Source organism: Ischnura elegans, chromosome 5 (genome assembly GCF_921293095.1).
Source record: "Ischnura elegans chromosome 5, ioIscEleg1.1, whole genome shotgun sequence".
Lineage (NCBI taxonomy): Eukaryota > Metazoa > Arthropoda > Insecta > Odonata > Coenagrionidae > Ischnura > Ischnura elegans.
The window spans coordinates 65,851,616-65,876,203 of NC_060250.1; the positions used below are offsets into that span (position 1 = coordinate 65,851,616).

The 24,588-nt window shown below is 38.9% G+C and overlaps 1 long non-coding RNA gene across 2 annotated transcripts; it reads left to right on the forward strand.

Moving 5' to 3' along the window:
• The first annotated feature begins 22,054 nt into the window (after nt 1-22,054).
• LOC124158988 lies at nt 22,055-24,328 on the forward strand. 2 transcript variants are annotated; one of them, XR_006864892.1, is made up of 2 exons: nt 22,055-22,091; nt 24,262-24,328. It is a non-coding gene; the product is annotated as an uncharacterized LOC124158988 (long non-coding RNA). The 2 variants fall into 2 exon arrangements; XR_006864893.1 differs by having other exon boundaries at nt 22,059-22,095.
• The last annotated feature ends 260 nt before the right edge of the window (nt 24,329-24,588 follow it).

Sequence of the window (24,588 nt, forward strand, 5' to 3'; positions counted from 1 at the left end):
GAGGTACAAAAAACCAAAGAAAGGTATACATTACCAACGAAAGGAGAAAATACACTTGACGAATTGGCTTCGAGAAAATTGAACATACCCACCGATTAAGATTCAATTTCAGTATTAATTCATAAGCTTTTCACAACTATTTTCCCGTGTGAAAAAAGTAACTATATCCAAGACATTTAAAAAGCAAGTAGTTCATCTAATTTTTAAATGCCAATGATCTGCCTAATTTGTCGTCTAAGCTATTATTTCATTGAAGCATTTATTGCACACCGTAATACACTATTTCAGCCAAAACCACATGAAACGACAATAATTTATACAAAAAGAGTGCATTTGAAATATATCTTCGTTCTATTCCAGTAGATGCTCTTTCATTTCCTAAATCCCACGCTTATACTGCACCTTGGAAAATTCTCGGGTACCCCGAAGCACTTAACTTGAGGTCCTTAACACACCACCCCGGTTTATCAAACATTTAATCTATCCCTTGATAAAAATAATCCAAATAAAGAACTCGTGCGGGCTACTCATCCACGAAAAAAAAACAAGAGAGACGACCTTCGTGCGTCCTCGCAGGCAGACAGGGTCAGTAACCCCTAAGAAATCTCACCAACTAAAAGCGCATTACATTATCATACGGTCCCTGTAATTATACGAGGCAAACTTTATTTTCCAGTCCCCACTTCGCAATGAATTATACCCTCAATTTCGGACCACAAGTCTGACATAAGAGAGATAAATTCAACCTGTCCAAAAGACCCTTCAATGGAATTTCCGGATCTCTCTAGGTTGATACTGAACTAACCAAAACATTCGTTCTCGCCGTTTCTTGGAAGCCCTTTATTACTTAGAGGGCCGTAAAATGTTCTTCCGAGAAACACTTTGAATCCCCGCTCATTTCATTGGACTAAATTATGATCTCATTGGGCATTGGTAATCCCCTGAAATTGACTACACTTACTACCCTCATCATAAGTAACACATGAAGGAAACGGTCGATTGATTTACACTTCCAATTAGTATAACTTATTTCGTTGCGTAAAAAAATATTACTCTATCAACGAAATGATGGCATACTTTCTATTAGAGAGTCTATGGTCACTCAAAATTCCCAGAACCCACTCTACCGGGTGTTTTTAACGCAAACCTTAAATGATGTTAACTTTATAAATGGAATACATGGAAATACAAGATGTTCGACTGTAATTGAGCGACGAATATTTACCGACAGATCACTTACATATCAAACAAACTTTTACCTGAAAATTTCTTTACGTACTTCTTACATTAGACGTACCTCATTTCCAAAGGTGACACTCATATGATTCGGAATATTTTTTGGCAAACGGCAAGAGAACGATAATTTTTTTTAAATAACTCACAAAACAATAACATAATTAATAGCGTTATTAATTCATTTAGAAGGCTTTTATAAGTAAAAAAAAGTTCGTGGATGATATAATACTTATCTGAAATAACTCATTCAAGCAATCTAAATGTCGCTGAATATAGATTATTATTAAAGACCAAATATTAAATTACAACGAGTAAAGCGCCTGAGATAAAGACTGGCACAGGACTCTACTTCTACTTAGTCGCTCATTCACGTCGAAATTATCCAACCAAATTCTTATTTATCACTACCAATACTTTGCATAGATAAAAATGGAATCGATTACGAGTTACGAGGATCGCCTTGTTACTGAGGCATGGGGAGCCTAATTAACCCAATGTTGGAAGTCGCCAGAATATCGTAGACATACTTAATGAGTCACACACTCCTCGACGTCTTTATGTTCAAGGGTAATTCCATGAGCATAAAATGGGTTTTTAAGCTATTAACACGTTTATAACAGCCAACAATTTATAACAACCTTATTTAAAAACCGGGAAAACTTGATACAATGAGTCAAAATTATATGGGAGAGCTGAAGATACTTATAATACCCAAAAATATGTCAATCAAAATGAGATCACGTAATTAGATTAATTTTTCTTCCCCTCTTAACTTGACCATTACAAGTAAAACAGAGATAGGAATGAAATCAAAAGCCTTTAAAACTCCGTGAAGTTGAGAATAATAGTCGCGAACAAAAATTTGTTGGATCATTAAATGTTTAAAACAATGTATGAGAGAAGACGATATCAACTTACTAAAATGATTGTAATACAATACGCTAACGAGATTTTTCAAACGGCAAACATCCCAATCACATCGCATAAGGACACAAACAGGTGGCTACCCCCACGGGCGTACGACGCGGAGTCCAAGAGAACCTTGTGTAGATGGAGCCAGCCACGGCTATCGCAAGGGTGGCATCGCCGAGAAGGCAGGAGTGAGTGAATAAAAGTGAACTCCCTGACAATCAGAAAAAAAATCTCTCCCCACCAAGAGGGAGGGAGGTAAAAGAAAAACGACGGACACGGATCGGGAATAATTCATGAAAAAAAAATCGAACACTTTAACGGGAGAGAGAGAGAGAGAGACGAAACGGAGGGGTAAAATCGAGGCGGCGAATCATTCTCACTCGAGAAATGATAAATGCAGCGACAAGGGTGCTTTTAAGTTCGAAGCCCTGACTGTGCGGTGTGGGAGGGACGAGAGGTGAAGCCGAAGGGAAAATATATTAAGCAGCGAGACACTTGACACAGAAACAATGGGACAGCGAGCTCTTATCAGAGGGTTCAGGAGAGGGCACTTGACGGACTTCCCGCGCGTTGCAAAGAAACCAACGACGACAATGTAATGCAGGAAATGAAAACTCGGCTCACGGCCAGCATGAATAAAACAAAAAGTGGGCAGCGAACAATCATACGGCTGCCGACCGCTACGTAATGCCTTCCAAGTGAAACGTTTTATCACCAAATAACATCTGAAATTTAAAACAATTTTTTTGGCCGGCTCACAAGCGGAAAAGATATGAACTAAGACGCTCCTACGAACATTTTACGGGAAGTATTCGGGAGGAATGAACAACCGATCAATAAGTAAGTTTGATGAATCATGTCAAATAATCACATAGTATACGGAGAGACACTCGAGAAGAATTAAATACTACTTAAAATCAAACAAGAGACTAGCTGCAAAGAAAAAGCTTAGGGAAATTAAATAGAAAATATTTGACCGACTATTTCTTATGTGGAGTATTTTAAGAACTTGATACGGACGCTAAGTCCACGAAAAACGCAACCGTCAGCACTAATGCCCTCCGAGTGAAACGTTTATCACCAAATGACATCTGTAATTTAAAATAATTTTTTAGGCGAGCTAACAAGCGGAAGGGACGTCAACTAAGACGCTTCCATGAGCATTTCACGCGGAGTAGTCTGGAGGAAATTAATGACCGATCAATGTATATGTTTGATGAGGCATTTCAAATTAACACATAACATATGGAGAGACACTCAAGAAGAATTCAATACTACTTAAAATCAAACAAGAGACTCGCTCCATAGAAAAAAAAGGTGAGGGATATTAAAAAGGAAATACCATACCGAATATTAATTTATACGAGCCCTAAGTAAGAACTTAATCCGAACACTAAATACTCGAAAAACGCAACCAACAGTACTTAGTCAAGAGCACCAGTGCAAAAGCCAACGCTATCGCAGCACAAGTAATTCCGACAGCTGAACGTTGTACTCAAGAGCCAAAATGGCATATTAACCCTCTAACTTCACATCACAGATAATATTTTCTGGCCCAATCATTCACCTCAAACATCTACTCGAGACACAACGTGTACGATATTGATCATATAAAACTCCATGAATGATCTTTTTGAATACATCTATAGATATATATTCTTATTTTGACGATAAAATATGTAACAGAAGCAGGCGTTATGTAGTGGAATGACATTCTAAGTATTTTAAAAAATAACACGAAGATGGCAATATTCCACAAGTTTATTGTCTGTACTACGCGTTTCGACCGTTAGGTCATTATCAAGTGTGATAATGACCTAACGGTCGAAACGCGTAGTACAGACAATAAACTTGTGGAATATTGCCATCTTCGTGTTATTTTTTTAAATACTTAGATAAAATATGTATGTAGTACAGCAATACATAACAATGTTCTCACTTGTGTCTAATATGTAAAATACTTTCTCACTTTCACCGTGGGAAAAAATTTAACGATATTTACTGACTTTACGAAATCATATTTTATTTTTTTTATATAGATATAAATAGGATATTCTTCAACCAATTACAAATACAACACATATCATGAGGGAATAGAAAACGACCAGGCTTAAAATACCGGGCCATCTCAGCTAAGAACCAAGGACATTTACACGCATTTTACATGTGATAGAAAATCACACGCATAACAGCGTTGGCTACAAAAGCGCGTGCAAACCCAAGTGATTTGCATCCACGAAACATTCTACAAAGTGGCCTCACACTAGGCACTCGGCAGAGAAAACTACTCGAGATAGAGCAGGGAAATTTTCCCTTCGTCTTCCAGGCACCGAAAAACCATTAAACATTCCTCCCGACCTTACCCACCCTCTTGCTTGAGAGGAGTGCGAACCCATTGGCATAATTGAAGGACTCCCCCGTTCGCATTCCAGCCTTTGTTAGGACCGCTCTCGCCGCCACCCGCGATGGGGAAGAAGAATGCAAAGAGAGAGAGAGAGAGAGCCATTCCGACGGCCGCGAACAAACCTCCCAGACGACACGCGAAGACCACGGCGCAGATCGTAACCATGGCGATCGAATGGATGGAGCGGACAGAAATTGGCCGTTCTTGCGCGTGGAAAACCGCAACACCCCTTACCCCCTCAACGTCGCGTAGCCGTCGTTCTGGGGGAAACTCAACGTCGGAGCGGGCGAGGAACGAACTAGAGGGAAACGTGCAAGAGGATTAGTTGAGACGAGAATAGCCAGTATTTGCACCAGCAATTTCACTCTTATAGAGTGTATGGGAGTAAGGAATGGTCGAATGAAAATTCCGATTAATAGAAGATAATCAAAGTTATGAATAAGACGATTATGTTGGTTGCGATGAGGTGTCGAGTGATTTTTATTTTCAACCATATGGTCGACATCGCTGAATGCCTTAAAAATTGGGTGAATATTAATGCGATTAATAAGGAATATCTATGGACTTCTGCTGTGTAGAAAGAGGCATTGCAGAATAAAATCGATAAAAATAAATTGCGTACATTATAGATTGAGGAGAAATGAAGAGTAAAGCAATCAAATATTATCATGAAGAAATTTCGGGCCCACCATTTTCAAAAAGCATACACTATTTCAACAGGTTACATTCTCATACTTGGATAATCAATCACACCATGGCTATAATGTCAGACTGAGAAAAATTGCCTGATATATTATGAACACTATAATAATTCGAAGTATTATATGAATAGCGAGTTTTGTTGTTTCCGTGAGGTCAATAAAACAATCGGCACAAGTATTTCCCTGCATTTAAATAATTTTACCATTAGCATCGTAAAAAATATATGTCAACTAGACCCGAAAAAGTTAAAAACAAAATGTTAAAAAATTCATGAACAGAAATCTACTAAAAAATCACGACTTGATTGCATCGTAATACTCCCACATACATCCATAAAGTCTCGCTTAAAAAAATCAACTAGATCAATTTAAGGTTGAACTTAGGAGATAAAAGCGGGCAAAAAAATCACACAGAAAATGTTCCATCTCATGGCAATGAAAAATGCGGCTGACGAGTGCGGAGGTCCTGAAGCACACGAAGGAAGAGATGTTTGCATTCCATTAGCTTTCAAATCATCACTCGCTCGACAGCCGGACACATATCCCAGGTTTAAAAAATGAGCATTCTTCCGTTAAAACTCAAGTACGGAGGACTCTGAATGCGGAAGAAAATGTTCACGAGACTGTGCCGAGATTACTTTAACATCCACGGTACACTTGCGACGCATTTTGATCCCTCTCAGCAGTGTTGAAATATCGCCACTGGCATTACCACGGGATCTACTCAAAAAGTTGCTATGCAAATGGTGAACGAGGCCTGATAACGTGGAAGGTAGTTTGCATAGCTCTCATCGTCTAAAATTTCTGCCTCCGTGCATTCTGAAAATGGGCCACTCGAGAAGATGGAATAAGTTTGACGTGAAATACATTAAGTTGACCTTATTTACATAAATGAGGGCGATGGAACATTTTTTTCATCGTCGGAGAGGGAACAGCGGCGGAGGAAGACAACCTTATGATGGTGTAAATACAAAATTATTAGAAAAACATTCCGATATGTTCTTCCATGACTTGATCAAGGCATTAAAATTTTGCTCCAATTCAATCGAGGCCAATTATTTTCCGCCCTGATTGCCTCCATTACGAGGAACGACGAAATGCCGACTATGGTGGGTAAGGAGAGGCAGCCCCTAGGTACATACGGAGGAGACAGAAGGTATGGATGGAGAGAGTATTTAGCGGGGAGGGGATTTTTAAAACAGAGGATTTTTATATACAATGAAAGGGAGTTGGGCTAATTGTGATTTAAGAGGGATATCCATGAAGGGAGGGGAGACCACGAGAATACTTTGAAAATATTCCATGGACACCTAACTTAATCGGTAGAATACTTTAATAATCATAATGCCTCCATTAACAAAATTTCTCGCCAAATATTGAAAGTTAGGTGATAATTGAAGTCAAAACTACGGGTAATGAAATTTAGCCAAATATTTGAAGTTCCCAGTGAGATTTGGTGAAATATTTCCATCGTGAATCGCAAGACAAGAAAACAAATTCCACTTAAAGTGGAAATGCTATAATTACTAAAAGTAACGAAGTTAAGTGAAAGCTTTCATTCACTTCACGCGGATTTAGTTACAGTGACTTTCATTTACGCACAAAAACATTCAAATTTAGAAGCTAGAGAAAATTGAACTCCTTTCGTGATGTAAAAAAATATAAATCGATGAGATATGTGCTCCTGCAGGTATTTTGATGCATTCCTTGGTGTAACAAAGACCAAGCGATGGCATAACATGATTTTGGGGGAATAAATTCGCGTAGTTTGGCGAAGAAAGGGAACTCAGAGAGCAATACAAAAACGTAAAAAATAGGAAGGTCGCATACCCTTCCTCCACCACAGGTCTTCACAAAGTAATTACCTAATCCATAATTGCAATTCCATTAATCATGAGAACATTTCATATACATATGAGCACCTTCACTTCAACGAAATAAACATACTGTCGGTGAATCACTCGCAATCAATGATATCAACAAAGAATATTTTGTGAGTTCAAAAATTATAACCCGCTACAAAATCCCTTGAGTATAATTATTACATGCCTACCTACAGTGGCGTGACTAAGGGGGGGAATGAGGAGATGGATCCCCCCAAAGCTTCAGGGAAATTAAAAAAAAAATATTGTCTAGTTTTCACACATAATAACTACATCTGCTTAAAGTTAATTTATTTTTGGAAAAATGATGTAAAATGTATTTTCAGGCATGCCATTTTTCAAAAAGTTTACCAAATTTTGCCTGGGGGGGAAGTGATCACCATCCCATCCTCCCTCAAGGCATATTCCTAGTGACACCACTGCCCAACGATATAATTTAAAACAGATTTTGATCTCACATTTCACAGCATCTTTCACTAGGCACTCCTCAGCTCGTTTCTATTAACCTCGTAACTCCACTGATAAGCACAACAGTGTATATAATGCCTAGTAAAGAACGCCCATTGCTAGAAATCGCAGAAGGTATCTATTGGCAGAGGAAAACTTTTTGAATGTGAAAGTAGACGACGTGAAAGCAGCCTAGAAAGGAAAGATGGAAAGGCAAATCTTCTAACCTACGCAGTGGACGTCATCCATCAGGCAGTAAAGCGAATGAAAAGAGAAATAGCTCCCACGTGGACGTTCAATGATGCATTATACACACGTCTATCTCGGTAATGGGATCGTAAACGGAGAGAACAAGAAAGCGCCCAATCAAAATACTTAAGTAACTGTCCAACGATAGAGGATAACAATGAAATAAGTAACGCATGCTAGACAATACTAGGCATGACAACATCTCATTCTTCCTTGGTTGAAGCCGCTATTAGCATAAGTATGAATGCCACTCACTAATTGGAAATCACTAGACCCACATTTCACTCTATTATGAACCTTTACTAAATGCGAGCAGTCTGAAGAGACATAAAATAAAAGGAAATGTTAAACCGAAGTTTATTTTATAGTACAATAAAATCCTTACTAACATCCTAAACATAACCAGCAATACAGCGGAGAATTATAACACCTGGATTACTCGGTGGTCCTAACTGACGCGGTGGAATGCGTGGCCAAATCCTGCACAGATGACACTCGAAGGAAGCCTTATTGAACTTTAGTTCATCGAGGAAAAAATCAAGGCTCATATTTAAACTATCGTACTCTTTCCAACTTGATTTAAATATATATTTTTTTTTTTTATTTATCACAACCCCCGTAAACAGCACTTAACGGCCTTTCACAAGAAGGGTTTCCAATATTAACAAAGTACAACACAAACATCCATGCCCTGGATAGGGATCACCTACCCAGGCGGGATTCGAACCCACGATCTACGGTTTGGCAGTCGAGGACTTTACCCCACTGCCACCGAGGCCGGCAAAAGTAGTTATTAAATTAGTATAAAGTAGTTATTAAATTACATCCGGCACATTGAAAAGTAACCGATAATGCGAACCGAATGGCTTCACTCCTCGTTGGTTATAGATGAGTGCATTGTCGTCCATAATCATCACGTGATCAACACGGGAGGAATCTACTGATTTTGGTTAAAAAAGTTTGGTTTTCGTTTGGAAATGTGGTTAGAACCCAGGTGTTACCGTTGAGAAATAAATGCAAAGCCATTTCACGCTACAATCAATGATGAATCCGAAGATGTTTTCATAAAGTTAACCCTTTCTAACCCAGAGCTGCTTCTGGGAGAAATTAAATTTCCAGACTTCTCATTTTAAAAATGTGAAAATGTTCTACCCAATCATAATTACTGCATTAGCAACGTTTTTCGGCATTAAATTTTACAGCACAAAAGAACACGTAGTTTAATAGAAACTGAAAAAAACTTTGTCTCATTCCACCAATTAATTAAAACGTATGACTAGTTTCGACGCCACTGCGCTGAAATTGATAATGCCTTTACATAAATTGGTAGAAAAAACAAAGTTTTTCATTTTACTATTAAAATAAACTTCCAAGAAATTGAGCCTGAGACGATAGAGAAAACACGCAAGTGAAATTTTTCCTGAATAGAGCTGAAAATGTATTCATTTTGATGTTACTTGGTAGCAGCATAGGGTTATAATCAGAGGAAACCAAAACGGAGGGTGAGGAAGAAAATCGAATGTGAACAGGCGTTCTCGAATCCCGTCCCCTCTTGGCAACACTGGGACTGCCGGGATCCCTCGCGACAGAGCAGCAAAGCTACCAGGGGGTAGGACGTGCGTCGTCGACTGCGGCGGCCAGCCTCCGCATTGCCCTCCGGGTATCGAGCCTTCAAGGTCTAATGACGTCACAACGCGCTCGAAGCAAACCAACCACTTGCCACGAGACGTCACGGAAACCGACTACAAGCGGTGGAGGAAGGGTGATGCAGAAGACGAGGAAAGGGAGTGAGAGGGAGGAAAAATAAGTTCCTTGCTATTAGTTAGGTAATTGATGGAGGTAAAAGTCAAAATCTCTATTATTCAATCGAGGGAAAGCTATATCTGGGGCTCATAATATTAATGGTATCAGTCAGTTTTCGGATCCACCAATTATAATAGGTGTTACTATAAAGAGAACTATAGAAAGGCGTTTGCAGTAACTTCTTGGTAAAAGTAAGGTTATAAATAGAGGTCAAAGTCAAAATATCAAATTATTTTATCTAGGGAAAGCTATATCTGAGGCTCCTAATGTTAATGGTTCCAGTCGGTTTTCGAATCCACCAATTATAATTGGTACTACTACTTAAAAAATTACAACAAAGTTTGTGCAGTTACTAAGGGGAAAACATAAGCGAAGAATCATAGAAGAGGAAATACAAAACCTATGGGAGGTGGACGAGAGAGCCATTTATTTCCAAGAAGCAAGTCAATTCGGTCGTAAGACGATTTACACGATCCGGATGAGAAGGAACTTTCAAGAGCGATTTCAGAGAACACACAATGTATTAGAGATGAATAAGGAATCAACTATAAAAGGTATGGTGGATTGGTGGAGAGAATGAGGCAAGACTGGAAAGAAAAAGACTTGCCAAACGCGAAACTAAAAAGTCCAAATGAATATAAAATAAAGAAAATCCATTCCAAGCCCATAATATAATCTAAACAACCTCAAAACAAGTATTTAAGGCAACATAAAGTAATAAATACTAAGAAAACATAAAAGAATTATTTACTGGAATGCCTCCATCTATATGAGACTCTTGTCTCTGACAGTAAGGCAATTCTTAAAACTTTAAGAGGAATACCAACACAGTTTCCAACTACATCACGCTCTATTTAGATTAAAGAGGTCGAATGAGCTATACGTTCCATTAAATTTCCTCAGTTTCATACCGAGAATTTTTCAATTAAGATTTAAATACTTAAGCATTTCCAAGATACCATTACTACTAAACACAAGGGCAGTATAAATAGTAGTGTAAATATCAACAAAATAAAAACACCCACTGAATTATACACATCTATCTATTCTTTACTTTTTTGTCTCCTTTACCATGACTTCCCGAACGATCCAATACGACGCCATATTCCCTTAACTTTATTTACCACTCATAGTTTTTAGATATCATTCGAGCTCAATTTTCTCTGATATAGTAAGCATAGAATTATTTTATAGACTTCGAATTGTCTCCTCTGCACCACAGGGTTACTGAAGTTAGGTGATACGGAATAATAGCTGTTAATTAACTCGAAGACAAAATCCAAATGGCCGTTAATTAACTCGAACATAAACTTCCCATGGCCGTTAAATATACAGTGTCGGTCGCACAAGTGCCCCCCAGCCTTCCTCGGCCATTTGCGGATAGGTTCTTCCCACGCTGGACATATACTGCGCAAACTGAAATTACGTCCCCGATCGTGTAGTTTTTATGCAAATTTCCAACATAGTTCCGCCGTTCGAAAAAAAAAAAACAGAAAACGAACACGTTGGAAATTGAATAAGTACCTTAGCATGGCACAACGTAAAAGAAAAAGTATGAGGCGATGAAACACGACCCAAACTAAAACATCAGTACAGGAGAATGAAGGTAAAAATGAGTACTCCCCAGCAGATAACATCGACCCAACAGAAAGATCGATATCTCTTAAACTTGGATCAAGAGAGGTCTAATATATATTCCGATCATGTCACAACCGGTCGGTAGCCGTCATTATCAAAGGTCCTGCATCATCGAGAATCCAGAAACATGGCGTCCCACAAGGCAGCGTCTTGGGCCCCGAGCGTTTTGTGGAGGTTGCTGGCTTGCTGCAGAGGTTTTGTATCTGATCCCCAAGGTCGCCCCGGCGCTGGACTGGTCTCCTACGTCTACACCACCCTTCCCCTCCTCCACTTCCCCTCCTCCGCGCCCTCATGCACCTGCTTATACATTTTTCCTTCTCTCCCCACCCATATCATTCCTCCTGCCTCTCGCCTCCTCCCCCATCTTCTATATTATTTCTACTGTATAGATACCTTTTTCTCAACTTATACGCAACCAAACTCTACAAATGAGGTACCAAAATGCACAGAATTTATCAGAGAACATGCGACGGCATATCTTACTTCCAAAATATTGGTATTGTTTCCTAAAATTGGTTTTTAAATAATAAAAAAACGGTAAATATTCCCGACGTTAACGGCGCACAAACTGATACATTTGTTCATTTGCAACAATATCTCCCATTCATTAAATAACTTTTATCAAAATGCGGCTGATTCCACATTCAAGTCTCCTGTTGATACGTAACTATGAGTCATCATGTGCGTTTAACAGAGGATAGTGTAATTACTTCCAATGCTGTGTTTAAAGAGGTCCTCTGACCTCAATTTGTACATGAACATTCCAATTGAATTTGTACATAAGACCCTGCCTTTTTTTCTACATTTTAAAATTAGAAACGCGCCAATCCCTCCGTGGACCTGCATTGAAAAGAGCGGGGGAAGCCCGCTGGGAGCGGGCGCATCACGCTCGTTCTTACTTACTTCCACTCTCTCTCTATCCTCCAGATCGTTTCCGGCGATCGACACGACCGTTCCTCCACACTGCCTGTACTCCCACTCACAATGGGCAGAAAACCACGAAGGGATCGCCCCGGACCGGCATTCTTTGCGTGCCTGACCACCACGGAGAGTCCCAAGCAACCCTCCGCCGCCGCCGCCGTACATTTCATATTCGAGAAATTATGCGCTCATCAATGACCCCGACCCTTGAGGAGTAAATATTCCCTCAGGAAAATGTCTTCGAAAGTCACGAAGTCGTCACAATACCAGGAAAATAGTTTGCCGCGCCGACAGGTTTATGACGCCTTCCTTCCATCGTAAGATGAGGGAAATAGAGAGTTTTATACAACAAATACGAATGTGATTAGGTAGGTAATACAAGCGGAAATAAGTGATACAACCATAATTAAAGAACATTCCAACTGGCTACCGATTCTTTTAAAAACGACGAAATTTCTCCAAGTTCACAGATGAAATAGTCATAAACATAAATTTTAAAAAATTATTAAATAATCACATCCAGGGAAATAATAGGCAAAATGATAGATCTCAACGTATAATTGCTACCCTCGGCATTGATCTTCGTTCTGCATACATCTACATGATACCCAGCGAGCCGTCTCTAGGGTGTTTGGAAGGGGGAAAGAGATGTTTTCAATTAGATATTCAGTTTTTGTATTCTGGCAATAATCAAGCAAGTTATAACGACACAGCATTTATTCATTAGAAAAGTATTTGGAATGATGATTGCTTCCATCGCAAGACATGAAGTGAAAGGGAATTGCACAAGATACATGGCTCAAGGACAGCCGAAATCGGAGCATATAATATTTGTACCTTCAAGGCAGAGGTTCCTACGCAGCAATTAAGGGTGGGAGGACCTGTTATTTCCCATCGAGCGTCCCTTCAGAGCAGTCCGAAAATCCAGACAGACCCTCGAAATTCAAGGAAGAGTTGAAGTTGGTTCTCAGCTACTGAGGTCATTGAGGCCTACGCCTCTCGAGTATGTAAAACTAAGAACACACTAAGACATTAACCCATGCACAACTCATTTCTTACAATGCGTTTTCCAGGCATTAGCTGGTAAGGTTAAATTATTTTAACGCTCCCATTTACCATGATTTTTTTACATTAAAAAAAGTGAATCTATACTTTTTCAATGAGCTAATTGTTGTCGAGAGAATTTCGACGTAAGGAGTCTGTCTGCCAGGACAGTGCAGAAGGGAAAACTTAGGTTTCAGCGACTCAAAAAAACAAGTTAATTTCAAATTAATATTAATCTGTTTCCGTTGTTTCTGAGATAATTCTCTTATTTTCTCAAATGCCATACCCAGGATGCATACACCCATGCAAGGTAAATTTTACTGATTTTTTCACCAACCATAAGGTCGATTCAAGGCTGAAATTTCTCAGTTGTCTTCATACAACTTACTCTCGCATTATGTATTATATCTCGAGGCATTTACCTAACGGTGGACCAATTACTTCTTTAGTACAGAGGATAATGGTTATAATTCAACTGGCCTTAGAAAGGGGTGAGAGTTGTGTTTAGAAGTAACGTAGGATTTGAGAACTTCCATTCGAACTCAATTCACGTCTTTTCAGCGGCAGCCTGCTCCGACCTACCTCCACATCCTCCCAACATCGGTTCGCCTCTGAACCCATTAAAAAGGCTTGGCCGACACCCGCCAGGGTCATCCTTACTCCCCTTTCCTTTCACGTCCCACTAGAAGTTCTCTAAGGAATGAATCCGCTTTTAGGCCCTAATGTGACTTGCAAGGCAAATTGTAGACATTGGCAGGCCCAAGGCCTCGAGTGGTATTCTCCGATCTCGTGTGAATCGTCTCTATACTACCTTCCGATCAATAAGCACGTTAATAGAGAAATAAATACACATTCCATTTACATACCATTTGTATCCAGGAATGCCAGACCATTTCGCCAATTTTCAGACATTTTTCTTTTACTTTTTAATTACGAAAACACGCCCATCTATTTTTTTATAATTTCTGTTGGTTACTGCCATTTTATTTCATACTACGTCAAAAACATATGAGGCAAGACCGCCAATTTTAAAAAAAATATTTAAGGGATTATGAAAAATACGGCTGATAAGGAACCTTAAATTACCCGGATTAAACCATATTGACAAAAACCAAAGTTCGGAAAAAATATACAACTCTCGAGCCGCAAATAGTCATCTTTACATTTAACTTCGGATTTCCCAGCGTCTTTAACGTTTGGGATAGCATCTATGTAATAGGTAAATTACACTGGCGCAATAAACAAAAATATGAAGATGAGTATTTATAAAATAACATGGTTAAACCTTAATAAAAGATGTTCCCGAATAGACACCATTTTACTAGTAGTTTAAACCAAAATAATCATATGTTTCTAATCATTTCCTTAATTTTCCAACCTTATGATCATGTTTCTAGTCAATAAAACAATGTTCAATTTAATTTTATTTCAGCCCCGTTACGGCATTAATTTATATGAGAAAATATGGCAATTTTTACCACTTCCGTTCTTTCTCGATATTATTTTATTCCCGACCATCTCTCAAAAAGCGCACGCTATTCCTCGAGAGTTTCATACCCCCTGCTTTCAAGCGAGGACGGCAGGCGAACTTGGCTCGGTGGCATTCGCGAGAGGTTTTACGTAAATGCTGCGGGAGCGCAGCGTAATTCTATACGCACCGCATTCTCGCGCCTCATGGTTAACCTCCGAGCAAGGTTTTCGAGAGCGAAAGGCGGGAATGTGACGGTCAAGGGTTTTCACCGTGAAAGCGTAGGAAGCCATATAGCTGGGTAGGTAACGAAGCCCCCCATTTATAATGCATCGTAGAGTTCAGTTCACCGTGTGTAAACTCAGATAAATTCTGGGCTGCTTAGGACGTTCACTCAGACCAAAAATCGCAATTCAGTAAAGGAATTCGGTAGATAGAATGGAAATATGAGTCTACAATCCTCGATAAAATCTCGAGTCTACCTAATTCAGTCATTCTCGCATAGTTTTGAAATTAAAAAAACGCGAATGTTCTCGCTCATTTTTTTTACGAATTTTCAACCGAGGAAGAAGTCTAGGGTACCCCATCAGAGGACTTGGAAAACTATCATCCCGGTCAGGGGCGTGTCTTGATGTCTGACTCGAAATACACTCACGACGATTCTCATAAGCGTGAAAAGGAGAGCCACTGCAGCGTACACACATTGTAAGGGAAAGTAAACATATATTAATCAAATGATACATAATTTTATAAATGAATTAAACGGCTACGATCAGGGAAGTAACCAGGACGATTGTTCGGGGGGGGGGGGGGGGCATGACCCGGGGGATCAGGGAGGTGGAACTCTCCGGGAAAAATGTGAACCTTTTTACCTCTAGAAATACCATTTTACGCTATTTTGGAACTAAATATTACACAATTTATGTGTCGTCGGCAGGCTGTTTCGCTAAAACATATTGGTGGAGTAGAATAAATTTGTTTTAAGGGTTAACATTATTCTGCTAAAATTAATTGCTTTGGGGGGCACATGCCCCCTGGCAACGACGATATAAAGGTTCAGCGCCGATGGCCGATCGTTCGCCAGATTATTCAACTGTTGGACTCATCGTATATCCTTGATTTTAACTTGCATTCGCATTTAATTAAGTGCATTTTGAAACCACACCATATTTAAAATTCGCAAAATATTTTGAAGATAGAACACATCAACTAAGGGCGGGAGGAGACGAAGGTTAATGCCAGGGGCGCAGCCAGGAATTAAGGCTCGGGGGGGTTTACGTGCACTAATACCGGTGTGTGTGGTGTTGTGGAATACCCACTAGGATAAGCGATAGGTGCGAGATTAATAAATTGCGGAATTTTAAGATAAACGGTTCAAAATGGTGAGTTTCACGGCTTTCTGAGGGATATTTTATTAATCCTTACACTATTCTATTCTATTAGTAATATCAATCCAATTAAGTAAAATGGCTTAAACTTAAAAATTTCTCTTAGCTCTGGGGGGGTTTTAACCCCCTCGCTGCGCCACTGGTGAATGCAACTTCAAAAAATATATCACCTCCTCAAGAGTTACGATCTAATGAACTGAGGGATGAGTCTAAGAGCAATAAGAATCCAGGCGAGGTTTCACCGTGGAGAGAAAGAAATTTGCCCACATCAAACAGTAAATACCGATAAATCAAGACGCTCCATCGTCCACGGGCACGGAGAAAATCGACCGGTCACGATTCCACACATTAATGGTCGCTTTCGAAAGCAATAAAAGCACCGAGGAAGGAAGTCGGCGAGAGGGGCCCTAGAAGCGGTTCGACCCTTCACACGGGGGACTGTGCAGTGGCACATACCTACACTTCTCACGAGGCTGCACAATCAAGACGAGCACGAAGGCCTAAAAGGAAATCTGCCATATGGAAGATGAATCTAGAAGCAAGCGATGCGTCAAAAAACGGAAAAGTGCTGATAGATCTAAGCCCACGATCGCCTGAAACATTTCGGATAGGCATGGGAATTCGGTTTTTCACCCGCACGATACAGGGCTTTGATAAATGGTAGGCGTAAATTCGTATTTCCTTTTTATGTGTGAACGGCTGGTGTCCTAACACCCCTCGCCACCCACACATTGAGGTGGCTTGCGGGGCAGTAAGTAGATGTCCAATTCTAAAGTGCAGCCCCTTCAATACGCTAAGTGAGTCAGGATAGGAATCTGTACAGGAGCGCCAAGTATAGGCTAAAATTACTTAGTAAATACGAAGAACAATTTTTCTCAGACGACGAGAAAAATATCCTTCGTTTACCGTCGCACTATAGTAGAAGTGATCACGAGAATAAAATAAAGTAAATAGACAGCAAAACAGAGAGGTTAAAAAAGTCATTCTTTCCTCGTACAACCAGAGATAACAACGATTTCTCGATTAATAAAATTAATGGTGTCACTTTATATTTGATTATTATTCCTACTAGCCGGGAATTAAAAATCCAAATTTTAGAATACAAAGGAGGTAAAAGAATTGTGCGAAAGATCCACAGAGGAAAAATCATTCGCCTTGACCGGGATCCGGATCCCTCGATTTCCGGCCGAGTGCTTTAGCCAGTTAAGCTACCGAGGCGTCATTCTCCCCTGTGGAAATTTGTGGACTATACCGGATAAGATGGTAATGACTGCTGAGCATATTATGCGACTAGCAGTCCAGGTCGTGCGCATGGCGCCACAGCCGGAAAGCAAAGCCCGAACTTAGAACACGAGAAGTTTTCTCACTAGACTTATTTAAGTATACCGGGACTGGCCACGGTGATAACTTTTACGGAGTCACCCGCAATGCACAAATTGTGCGAAAAATCCAATTGTGGATTGTTCGCACAATCGTGGAAATTTGTGGATTTTTCGAACAATTTGTGCATTGCGGGTGACTCCGTAAAAGTTATCACCGTGGCTAGTCCCGGTATACTTAAATGAGGTAAAAGAAGAAAGGGAACAGTGGAGAAGCATACACCAGAGAAGGACCCCGTAAAGAGGTCATGTAAGATATACTGTCATTGCGACAGAAATATTATGGAGGGAAAATTTGAAGGAAAAGCGCCACGAGGAAAGTCAAAGTGTACGTGATGGGGCAGATCATGAGGGACACAAGGCAGAAGTACATCGAGGAATTCAAGGAACCAGCTTAGGAAGAGAGATATGGAGAGCTGCTGTAAACCGATCTTAGGATAGCAGTACAATGAACGAATTATGTGGTACAAAATATAAAATCAATCGCACCTGAAGTCCAGAGCATCCCTTTCCCTTACCCAACCCAACACGATCGAACATTGGTCGAAAATACACCATAACCGACCACCAAGCAGGAGTCGCTTTCCTTGCCTCACCCATGGGAGATGAACTCCCTTTCCGCCGATGAACCACCTCCCCTTGGTCGTTTTCATCATCGACGCTAGTCGAGCGTCACAGTGTTACAAGCCGGTTACACTTAACTTTCCCCGAGACGCCCTCAACAGTGGGCTAAGTGGAACTTTGTACAGCACAAGATGGACGACTCGCTTGAGGGCGGAAACCGAGACACGCCGGTGAGAATTAGCGGAGCCTGCCTAATTTCAAGAGAAAAGAATCAACGGCATTCCATCGCCGGAAAGGCGACTAAAAAATCGAAAAAACAAGGTAGAAAAGCAAAAGTAAAATCAAGAATCTCCGGAAAGGAATGCTTATCACATTGAAAAACAACATCAAAGTCTGATTGAAGGACTGAAGGAGTATGTAATCAATTTTATCAAGCCCTAAGGATCCATAACAGAACCTTACCATGAACTTGGGAATTACGGGAGGGAGTTATAAATACCCATATTAGTCAAAATGGAGGTGGCCATTGGAATGTGAAAGACTTTCCAACTTCATACGTATGTCATTGAAACGAAATAAATCTGAGAACTCGTTAAGTTTGAAACTATACCTCACGGAAAAATGAGACGCAATTAATGAATCGCTCAAATATTTTACGGTAAAGGTCTATGTTTCCCTTACACAGAAGTGAAGACTGAATTATTGGAACTGGTTAAGTAGGTGCCGGTATTTACTATTGGTATCCTAAGAGGTGGTTACTACTGGCTTCCTATTCTCTATCTAACAAAGCCAGAAGTTAGCGCAGACTTCTCACAGGTATTGCCCGATCTCTGCTTGAAAAATACGTTGTATGAACTTCACGTGCAGCACTTCGCCCGCCACGATCTTCATGGCGCTATCCGTTAACTATAACCATAGAGTAAGTATATATACTTACTCTATGCTATAACTAACAATAGGCTAAGGAAAACCCCAGGTTTCCACCCACCATCTCAACGGTGCGAAAGAGCTTAATTGTTTGCCTTAGATATATACCATGCTAAGAAATGTTGATAAAATGACCGGTGATATAAGGATTAGTTACTATGTGCTATAGATTAATTTTATGGAATCAAACCTACTTAAATTTACCTATCAATCATTGACTGGGAATACAGCTATTGATAACGTGGTCGAGGAAAAAAGGAATCGCTTTATTTCATCCCGGTGAAGAAAAATAATCTCTTTTAGCTATAATTGATAACTCCGTTCATTATTTTCCTAATGTTTTCTCTAATCCAAACGGCAATTAGCGCATTAACTTTAAAAACCTTGTCCATTCCACAAGGGATGTTGATGCATCAATACGGACGATTCGGAAAAAGGGATAAAATTTGCAACATTTGAACCTGCGCAAAGTACGTACACCATTTTCAAACTTCAATCTCTCACTCTAGCAGCAAGATTATCGATTCCATACGGTAAAACGTACTAGTGACAATGGCAGGAAAAACGAAACTGTAATGCCTATCTTATACGAGAACTAAAAATTTATTATAAACTTTCACTCTGATTTCATAAATGATTTCACTCTCCTTCATAAAAGCATTACTTATTTCAAGCAGCGTCGACATTTGATGTGTGAGACGCAAGGACAGCTCCCACCCGGGAGACGACCTCTAAATAATTGGTCCATTCAGATTCAGCTCCATCACGAATCACTTTCACCCCAATTCCACCACGTCCCATATTCTCACTATTCATTTGTCTCGACCACGGCGGTTGAACATATTCCATCACTCCCATTCCCCGTAACTTTCACATTCAACCACTACTTCTACTTTATAGTAATTGACCACATCTACTCGTTAGTTTGATCATAACATACACACGTCCTATACCGCCTTCCTCTCTGGCTAACGCAGCATGCACATCCTCCTCAAATTTTCCTGCATTAAATAATTGAATAAGAAATATAGAAAAATAAACGAATGGAACGAATTGAGTCATCTTTTCAGCTTAAAATTTTAGCAATTATCGTTAGCGCTGAAAATCCCAATCATAATCATCTTCAATGGCGTATCTGCGGACCAATAATTGACATATTCTAACATAAGTTACTATCTCTAGCGGGCGGAACATTATCGAATATCATAATATTAAATTTACCGCGATTGGTGATTGTGGCCTAAGAGGCGACCATAGAACAAACACAGCATGCTATTGAGGAGCTCTAATCCATGTACCAAATATTGTTAGTCCAAGATGAATTAGTGGGAAGTATGAGCTAATTATTCCTGAAATAAATGTTAAAGACAGCGATGAAAACTAAGTTAGCGTTATAAAAAAATGTCAATCTTAAACATTCCATCTTTGCTTATGAAAATTATGACCTAGGAAAAAAAAGGGTAAGGTCATATTGTAGACATTTAAAGAATTATGAATTGAATTAAATATTGTCAATAATGATACAAAAAAATTTACTCAAGAGTAAATGCCTACTACGACATAAGCATTTTAAAATAATTTTTAGAGCTAAGTGTGTTAGTTCAGGATTATTCCTACTGAAGCCGGCAAAAAAGTAGCATTTCCCGGTTAATTAGAAAATCAAAAGTCTCTTCTCGAGAAATCATTTCGCTAAGTTGACGAAATATTGCCGATAAAATCTGAAATTCTAAGCTTATTTAATTTTTTGAAGGAGAGTGAGTTCTTGACAGAGCCATTCCAAACCCAAGATAGATAATTTGAAGCAGAAATACAACTCGCCTAAATACGAACCAGCATCCAGCGTAAAGCCGCTGCTGGGACTTCCAGAGTCCACCAGAAGAGATCGCCACCAGAGTCCTCTATATTGCCATATAATAACTACGAAGTTGAGTCGTCGCAGTCTGCCATCTTCACTCTCATCATTAATGGCGGTCTGTGTTGTAGCATAGGTGTAACGTCGAGTTGGTGCAGTTTTTTACATTTTTGTAATTGATAAATAAGAGAGATGGGCGGTTCTTCTGCACCAAACTGTTCCATTAGTTGTAGGGATGTGTTCCGCGCTTTTGTTTTTCCTTGTAATCCTCAGGTAAGGGCTAAATGGCTACAAATGTGGGGGATGGATGAGTGGCAATCATAGCCGTCTTCCACTATTTGTGAGGTGAGTTAGAAGTTGATGTAATTCAATGTATTGGGTAAGTATTCATATGAAGATCAAGTTCTTACTTAGTTTCGGCATAATTTGATGAAAGGCTGTGATTTACTTCAAAGATTAATACCTTTGCCAATCAGTTTTACGTTGTATACGTAATGTAAACAGAAAAGAGTGCATAATAATTCCTGCTATTGTTGAGAGTTTTTCATGTATAGGTTTAAGGTTATTTGTGTCAATGGTTTTTACACTTTGATAGTGTCGTATTACTGATACAATTAACCCGTGCTACATTTAATTAATTAATTTAAACAATAAACTAGAATACGCAACTTATTCACACAATGGAATGTGGTAAGTTGTTATTATTTCGTCGCGTGAAAGTTATACTTGTAAGTGTCCTTGAAAGTTATACCTGTAACATATAAGTGCTTTCACGTTTGAAATATCGTGAGGAACTTTACGTGTGATACAATCAATGATACCAGTTTTCATTAAAGACATACTGAAATCATGTAATATTCATGTCCCTTTTGGAACTATATGTTGTTGGTAACGAATGTTTGTAGGTAATTGCATTCGAATCCATTTTGGATTTTACACCTTGTAATTACATGCGATTTATATAAGCCGCGAAACCTTCCTTAATTAATATTATAGTCAACCTATATTACATGCATGTATTTATTTAGCCATTTAATCATTAAGAAAACATTTTCCTGCGAGTTTTCCTTGCCACAGGTGCACTTATCGAATCAAAATTTGAATCCGCTCGGAAGAGAGGCTGGAAAATATTAAAAGCCCAATGATGTTCCGACGATTTTCGGCGTCGCGAATCGTCTGAAGCCTATTACACCATGAGGAGACCTCTAATATTCGATTGCCGGTCTTGAATTGAAAGTCTTATCCTTTGCTGAAGTTGAAGAGCCATCGAGTGTGGTATGTAGGTACGTATTAAGGTTGTTCTGTTATTCATACTATTGGCATTTGCTGAGAGAGTGTGTTTATGATGTTATCAGTGTCAGTGCATTGTGATGAACGGTATTATTATTGGTGATAACGAAGTATTGTGGCACCGTTCAATTGGGTTATTGTCTATCAGTCATCTGGTTGTTGGGCTTTGTTTTCTTTTGTTCATCTTGAGTAGCATTTTCAATTCCATCGTCCTTTGCTGTAACCCACATACCTACGCTCAACAGATAGCACAAGTTTCACTGCCCACTTATCTCTTCTTATGACGATTAACTTATGAAATTATTCAAAAGTAGCGCGAACGGCTGTCCTGTTTAGATTATTAACCAGCCTGAGAGACAATTACCTATTAGCTCTAGGCTGTAAAAATATGATTGTACAAGTACTATCGATCCCTTTATAAATGGGTTCATTGGAAATGTTTCTTACAAACAACTGGTGGATTGATAGTGATGCCAGGGCATTTATTAGGGATCAATGGCATCAACAAAGCATTTATGTATCCTCATCGTCCATTCAATAGTTTAGGTTCTCGGTGTCAGGCGCTGCCTGAAGTATTATTATTAAAAGGATGTGGTAATTAAACATACTCTTTAATTATTGGTTCAAGTTTGTACAAAGTAAGAAGTGGCAAGCATGCACAAGCAATTGCTTAAGTGATATCTCTACTTTCCCTTCATAGCTTCATTGTATTCTTGGGGTCTGTGAACTAATTTACAAATCAAAAACATTGCTGATATTGACAATTCAAATGATTTTGAAACTACCTTCATTTTGTGATACCATATTTGAACTCACTGCGGCTAAAGGAAGAAAATAAAGAGGACTTTTTAGTAATTAATTAAGAAGTACCTCATTGCTATTTTCATTGTTAAAGTCCTATTTGTTTACTTCTTTGATAGAGTACTTCAATGCTATATTAAAATGTGAAATGATGCAAATTTTTTGTTTGAAACCAAAATCATTGACCAGTGGTTTCTCGATAGTTTTCCTTGGAAAAAATCACCTGTGTGTAATTCATGTTTGGCATAGTCGAAGGCTGGATGAATCCAAGGTCTTGTTTCTAGGATAGGTTAAGTGTTTTTTGAAGACTACATGCAGTCTTATGGGCTGGAGATATTGAGCATGTCTTTATTTGTGTGTTTATTCATGTCATAAGCACCTATATTACCCTGAGTCATGGACTTCTAAAATCTCTTGTACATAGTTTGTCTGTTTCTATTATGCCTCATTTTATTGTCTTTAGGTGGTGTAAGTCCTTTCCTATCTTCCATACATGTCACCTGGACTTGGTATTTTGCTGAGATATGACTACATGTGTATATTTTTAAATGACGTATTTGTTAACATTCTCATTCATCTATTACATTTTGAGAAATCAGCACATTTGTTGTAAAATAAGCATGCAGTCTTTGCTAATGCTTATCATCTATCAAATAAGGTAGCTTCTCAAATTGACAAGTTTTCTTGAATGTAAGATTAAACTATATCTATTGCAAGTTCTTTTATTTCACATTGCCTTTGCTTATTTTCTGACAATTTTTCAGTTATAATTTTTCATTACTTCCATAGCATCCAAATTGCTTCTTTACATTGAAAAAGTGTTTTCAAAATACTTCTGGAGTAATTAAATGGAGTCACTGGTTGCTCTTATGTTAAGCTGTTTTGGTGACTGTCTGATTTGAGAACTACCATCGTGTTTGCTAAAGTCATTCTGACACTTTGAAATTCAGTATCGTTTCTTGATTAATATACTTTGGATGCTATTATAATTATGCTTCTATTGCATTAAACTTGAGTGTCTTATTCAATAATGTGCATAAATGTTTCTTCTTATCTGGGCTCATCATCTTGTTGCATCATTTAGAGGAACAGGGTGGGCAATATCTTGAATTCAGATCCTCCTAAATGGAGTGCTTAAGAATATTTTGGTACTGAATTTGGCCCATAATATTGTATGGATTAGCTTTTTTTATTTTCTAAGTGGATAGTCCTCTTACCAAGGTGTTCTGCAGTGCATATATTGTGCATTAAATTGAAATGCATGTAATGTGAATACCAGTGGTGATTTGTTATATTCTTATATGTTACTCAAGTTCACTCAGTTGATGTCACCAAGATTATTCCTTTGTTCCAGATTCAATGCTGCCTGTTGTATCATGTTTGGAATTGATGGCTATATAATGGAACGACTTCTACAATGATAAAATACAATTACTGCGTTTCATGTCCAAATAACCTAAGCAGAAGAAGCATGTGCAGCGTTATATTCACAGCAATCATCTTCTGCATTGGCATTGTGGTGTCACCATGTATTTTGCTTAATGAGAGAATATATCTGGAGTAGCAAAATGTATTTTTTCATAAATTTTCTAACTTGTTGTTTGTTTTTTCTATATTCAAGTTCAACGCTCAGTCTAAATCATATTGAACTTCTATTATGTTAAAACTGATTCCATGGGGT